This window comes from Phoca vitulina, unplaced genomic scaffold (assembly GCF_004348235.1).
Source record: "Phoca vitulina isolate PV1807 unplaced genomic scaffold, GSC_HSeal_1.0 scaffold39, whole genome shotgun sequence".
NCBI lineage: Eukaryota > Metazoa > Chordata > Mammalia > Carnivora > Phocidae > Phoca > Phoca vitulina.
The window spans coordinates 7,924,035-7,931,019 of record NW_022589742.1 but is presented as its reverse complement, the minus strand read 5'-3'; positions in this window follow the sequence as shown (position 1 = coordinate 7,931,019).

Below are 6,985 nucleotides of genomic sequence, written 5' to 3'. Positions count from 1 at the left end.
GGGGGAGGGGGGATTGGTTAGCCCGGTGATGGGTATTAAGGAGGGCACGTACTGCATGGAGCACTGGGTGTTATATGAAAATAATGGATCATGGATCACCACATCAATAACCAACGATGTATTGTATGGTGACTAACATAACATAATAAAATTTTTTTAAAAAAGGACAAAAAACGTGTTTGGTTATGATCATGAGCTCCTAGGCAGAGCCTGAATGGTCTGGGCTGAGACAATCCTAAAAGCTAAACTGTTCTCCATAAGAAACTAACAAAATTGGAGTGGTTAGAAGAAAAGGCCCCAGAGAGGGAGAGAGAAGTGGCAGAGGCCTCGAAGCACAATGGACAGCTGAATCACAAATATAAGGAAGGTCTGAAGAATATCTCCCAGAGGCAAGGGTTGCAGATCAAATTTAACTCTACCTTCTATTTTATTTTATTTTATTTTTTTAAGATTTTATTTATTTATTTGAGAGAGTGAGAGAGTGAGAGAGAGAGCCCCAGAGGGGGTAGGGTCAGAGGGAGAAGCAGACTCCCTGCCGAGCAGGGAGCCCGACGTGGGACTCGATCCCGGGACTCCAGGATCATAACCTGAGCCGAAGGCAGTTGCTTAACCAACTGAGCCACCAGGCTCCCTGGACCTTCTATTTTAATTTCAGGTGAACGAGGAATAATGTTTAGTATAACTATGTCCCAAATTTTTTTGGGACATACTTACACTTTAAAAAAAATTCGTTGTTTATCTGAAGTTCAAATTTAACTGGGTGCTCTATATTTTTAGGTGCTAAATTTGGCAATCCTACCCGGAGCAGAAATGATAAATATTTTAAGAATTTCTGTCGGAGGTTGTTTAGCTGTACTAAGAGTGTTAATCCTTCTCAGGGCTGTCACTAATCCATACCAAATGTTTGGGTTAACTAGAAAAAGGTATCGCTTCCTCCCAGGACCCAGCTAGGGCACAGGGTTTGGTGAGTGGCTCATGGGCTGAATTTCAGTCCCCTCTCGCCCCTCAATCCTCCTTTCCAGGTCTTCAAACCTTTATCAAAGCATACTGCACACAGCCCTAAGTCAAAGGTTGGGGGGGGGGCAGTGAAGCCCTCCCCCAACCCAGTGCAGAATTTTCATGGAGAAATTCCAGAAAAGAGAAGCAGGTTTACTTCAGGAGATAAGCCTCAGAGCAAAGACCACAGATTCAGTGGCCACCAGAGAACAGGATTCAGAGGCACATTAGTAAAACAGTCCTCAGCCCTCACCAAGAATCTCCAGAGATACGGGAGGTCCTCTAGGCTGCCCCCTTTGTATTGGGTGGGATTAGAGTCCGCTATAAAGGATAGGGTGAAACCTGAAGATGGGAAGATTTGGGCATATGAATGTAGTTATGTAACTACAGAGGGAAGTAGAGTTCCTGAAGATTTAAAGATCACAGACAGGGAGGAACCCCAGCTCAGACTTTAAGACTGAGGTCAATTGGGGCACCTGGGTGGCTCAGTCAGTTAAGCGTCTACCTTTGGCTCAGGTCATGATCCCAGCATCCTGGGATCAAGTCCCACATCAGGTGGGGAGAGCTCAGTGGGGAGCCTGCTTCTCCCTCTCCCTCTGCCTGCCGCTCCCCCTGCTTGTGCTCTCTCTCTCTCTCTCTCTCTCTCTGACAAATAATTAAAAAAATTTTTTTTAAAGGACTGAGGTCAACTGTTACCAGCTCCGTGAAGCTTTTCCTGATGGCTCCAGGCAGAATTCATTTCTTCTTCGTGCTCTACAGTTCCTGCACCTACCACTGTTAAGCCACAGGGGGGAAAATACATCAGAATATAATGTGTGACTCTCTCCAACTAGATTATGAGTTTGAAGGGGAGCAGGATGTGTCACCCCAAAAGATGTTTCTTTGGTAATATGGATTATCTTGAGCTGGTGATTTTTAAGAAACAGCAGACACTGCAGAAGCTATGAAAACCTGTAGAAGTTACCCTTTTGTGAGAGAAATCTACATTTATAAAGGAAATCTCTATTTGTAAGGTGTCTCCCTCTCAGCCCCAGGAAGAGGAAGATGACTAAATCTCTAGAAACTCTTACCAAAATGGAGGTGGGGATGACGTAAATCTACATAACAACAATGCCCTCCTTTACTGTGCTTTGCCTGATAATCTCCTATATCTGGCTCCCCTCCCCACCCCCATCTCTTGTCTTTAGTTGGAGATGGTATTTAAAGTGATCTTTGGGCCATTTGGGGGAGTTAGTGTTCCTGGGAATCTCCCATATATAGTGTGTGGTGTCAAAATGGGGGTGTCTGTCCGATTGGTTGGGGGCCCCCAAAGGGGCGGTGATGATCAGGTGGAAGCCAATGGCATGGGGGTTGAAAGGAGAGGTGGTGGGTGGGGGCTGTATTTAAAGAGAGGAGAGGGGGAGGTATGGCAACTTTGGTAACGGTGCCTAGTGCCTAGTTGTAAGAAGCCCATTGGTCAGTTAGGGCCTATGGGTATTTTGAGGTGGGTCCCCTGATGGGCCTTTTCTACATTCCATTGCTCGAGCCTGTTTGCCTGAAAACGGCCTGTACATACAGGAGGGGTAGATGTTGTTAAACTTTTTCTCTGGGGGTGGGGGTTCAGGGTCTCAGCCAAGAACCTAGAAGCGCGCAGGGAAAGTTATTTTTCCTCCCTTACAAGTTCTGTGAAAGCAGACTGATTTATTATTAATTTTATAGCCCCAGTAACTGACACTTATTAGCCACTTGATAGACTTGTAAACAGAAAAGATATTCTGAGTTTGAAATTAAGACTGGAAGACAAAATAATAAATGGTCTTCACGTATCTAAAGGCTTGTACAGCTCTTCTCCATGTCCACAGAGGGCAAAACGAGAACAGACATTTCAAATGCAAGATGAGTGAACTAGGCTAGCAAAAAGGTGGTAAAGACACAACTGGATAATCGGCCACTGATGTAGGCTCTTAAAAATAGAAAAAATTGTTCTTCATTTACTTTAGTCAGTTTAGTGTGGTCCGACCTCACCCTCCCTTGCAGACGTAGAATCCTGTTGCTCATCACTTTGAATTGTAAGTACAGTGGAAACAATAGCATTACCATTTCCCTAACCCAGTAAGGTTATTCACTATTCAAATTGTAACAATATGCTAATGGCCAGGAGAGCTGACACTTTGGAAACCCCTGCACTAGAAAACGTAACCTGAAAAGGAAAACATCAAGCTGCCATTCCCTAGGTGACCCTGAAGTACCTGCTCTGATTCAACTCTGAACTTTACCTTTTTTTTAAAAAAGATTTTATTTATTTATTTGACAGATAGATACATAGCGAGAGAGGGAACACAAGCAGGGGGAGTGGGAGAGGGAGAAGCAGGTTTCCTGCCGAGCAGCGAGCCCGATGCGGGGCTTGATCCCAGGACCCTGAGATCATGACCTGAGCCGAAGGCAGATGCTTAACAACTGAGCCACCCAGGCGCCCCTGAACTTCACCTTTAAGATGAGAGCGATGCAATTGACTCTTGAAATGCCCTGCTAATTTAGTCCTGTTGACTAATCGTCTTGGGTTAATTTTGGAAGTGCTGGAACTGTCTGAACTCTCATATGAAAGAATTGTGAATAGAAATCTAGAAAGGAGAAAGGAAGATCAGGTCAAGTCTCAGAATAATATTGCTAATGGTGATGATGAGAATTTGTGTGCCCTACAAAAGCTCACAGGCTTCATTCTCCCTCTTTTGTTCACATTTGACTCTAAAGAAGAAACACAGCTCTCCTCTCCAAGGCTAAGCCCACCCTCAGTGGGGCTTTTGGGTCCATCCCTCTTCTAGGACTTTACGCTATTCGTTCTCGCTTTTTCTCACCCTGCTCCTTTCCCCTTTCAAATTCCTCCTCCTCTGGCACCCTTGTCTTGGCCTACGCACATGCTTAGTTCCCTCCCAGGCTAAACCACTCTTCCTTCAGCTTCTCTGTACCTTCCGAGCAAACCAGACGTATCCTCACCAATATCCATGTCTCCTCTTTTCCCAAGTGTATAAAGTCTGCACTTCAGACTCCCGTGCACCTAGATAAGCTCCTGTGGCTAGTTCTGGCCAATGAATTGTGAGTGGAAGCAACATGTCATTCTGGGACATAAGCTTAGAAGAGCAGTGTGAAATGTTCATGCACTTTTTCCTTGAAGCAGCAACTAAAGAGACATCACATTCCATTAGGTAGAGCAGGATGATTGAAGCCTCTGTCGGTCTGAGTCAAATAGAGACCTCTCCCCTGGCTTATGATGGGCATACAGTATAAGTGAGAAATCAGCATTTCTCACTGAGAAATGGGTTAAAAACACACTGAAATTTAGGGTTGACTTAGTGCAATATTATTCAGCTAATCCTGGATGAATACATATAGCATGTCTGTCTCTATGTCCAAATTTCCCCTTTTTATAAGGGCACCAGTCATATTGGATTAGAACCCACCCTAAGGACCTTATTTTACCTTGATTACCTCTGTAAAGACCCCATCTCCAAATAAGGTCACACTCGGAGGCACTGGAAGTTAAGACTTCAACACATGAATTTGGGGAAAACAGTTCAACCAATAATACTTCCACAGTGATTTCATCTACTCACTGGCTTGAATGATCACTTCTGTGAATGTGACCCATCAATCTTGGCCTTGACCTCTCTCCCAATCACTAGTCCCTGATTTAAAACAAAAAAACAGTATTGTGAACCCATGATTTCTCAGTTACACACTGAACAAGCAAAGTCCTCTCCACTCCAAGCTAATAGAAACTCATTACACAAATAGGTGCAAGGGAAGGTGGTGAGTGTAGAGGTAGGGAGAGTACAGAGATCAATGGGAACCTACGGCAATGGGATCTACTAGTCTTGCTCTACATTTCTGACTGCGATTTGGGGATCTCTCTTTAGATGTTCAACCAGCACTGCAAACCCAACATGTTCAAAGCCAGGCAAATCTTCTTCTTCAAATCAATGACTGCAGCTGATCTCTTTATTTCTATGAATGACCCTACTCATCTAGTCACCCAGGCCTGCAAACGTACTGTCATCTTTGTTTCTTCTCTACCTTATTTCCAACAGTCACAAGTCACAACCAATTTAGCTCCCCAATAATGTCTATCAGTCCTGTCTCCTCTAGTCTGTTGCTACGGCCACCAGAGTGAGTCAGTCCCACTTTCTCTCTACTTAAACTACGGTAGTAGCCAGCTGCCTTCCACACTTCCAAAATATTCTATACAGTACTAGCCAACTAGCATTCTAAGTAATAGCGAATCTGGCTAGCAATGGAGTTTACCCCGACATATCTTCTCAGCCTCATTCCCTGTCACACCCCTCCTTTACCTGGCACTCTACCTGGAATATGACCAATGTTTTCTAATCTCTTTCCCTGCTTTTACTATCTGAGACACTGTATTTACTGAGAACATGGAATGTAATACCCATTTCCATACTTTCCTTACTCTAATCAGAGTGTCTTGCACTCAATAAATACAGCTCAGTAAATACCTGATACATAGAACATCACAAAGGATATCATATCATTAATCCTCAAATTAACCCTTCAACATAAAGACTGCGTTTGGCAGGGGTCTCCTAATCCCACTCCACCCCAAAACATACAATTTTTCATGTTTGTCAGCCCAGGGCTGACAAACTGGGCCAGGAAAGGAGGAAAGACAGTGATTCTAGAGCTTTAGAAGCATGCCCCTTGCCAGTGGAGCATACCAGGCCATGCAGAGGAAGGCTGTGTTCATGGAATGACTTGTGACACCTGTCTCAGCCCCCTGCAGTTTGCTCTCCTCTCTGCCTGCTCCCTTATGCTTATCTGGCTTCTAGCTAACAATGCCCTTCCAGTGTGGTGACCTGTTTGGTCAATCTTGTGGCTCTTGATTCTCCGGCTTTCTTTCCCAGCTATAAATTGCCTTCATTTTCCAGACTCAGAACTTCCTGAGACTCAGTTCCAAGATACCATTTGGCTTGGCTCCAGGACCTTTTAACTAGGAATCATAGTTCTGTCCCATTCCAGGAAGGCTCATACAACTGTGTGCTTAGGTCTGAGCAATAACTGAAAAACACCTCCTGTCTTGTCTTAGCTTGAAAATGCCTGGGTGCACCACCTTCCATCAGTCATTCCTAAAATCCTGGGTCCTATTGTAGAGGGATGTCAGGACCAGAGTTGATTAGTCTCTTAGCAAAATTTCCATGTTGATCAACCACAGAAGGACTATGAATTGATTCACTGTGTGTGGTGTCCTTACCACCTTCCCAGCATAAAGCTCCTTGCTGGTACTTTTTCTGGACTGAAAAGGAAAAGTATAATCTGCTTTTCCCCATTCTCACCTGCTCAAAATCCTGCCATGCTTTCATGCTTCTCAGATGGGTTATAGGAAGGTCTTGTCTAAGGGCTTCAGGACACTAATCTGGACAAATGGCAGATATGGTATCAAATTGTTTGCTCTGCTTCTCTCCTCACAGTTCCTGAACACAAAGCACAGGGCCAGGAGGATAATATTTTCTCTTTTATTTCACGAATAATCTAAGGAGTGCCAACTCTGCACTAAGTACAGGCATTCCAGAGGTTGCCTTGCTCAAGTAGCTCACAGTAGAGCAGAGAAGAGCCAGCGCCTTTTGTATTATGATCACTGAAAGCAAGCATTTTCTCACATTTTGGAAGCCCTTGCTCAACTTTTTCTCATTAGCTTCTACCTTTTTTTTCTTACAAGAGAAAAATGAGTTTTCCTTAGGGAATTTTGCATATAGATCCAGTGGGCAGAAGATAAAAGATTTTTATGGCAGTGGTTTATTATAGCCTTTTTATAGCCTTATTCAGCCACAGACAATATTCCATTCACAGAAAAGTTTGTTTAATTTTCTCTTTCCTTTGTCTTATGGAAACCCTATCATCAGGTAACATGAACTTGAAAATGTCCTACTTCCACAAAGAGATCACTTCCACACACTGCGCTTAGAGCAGAAATAGAGGTGAGGTCATGCTATAGAAGAAG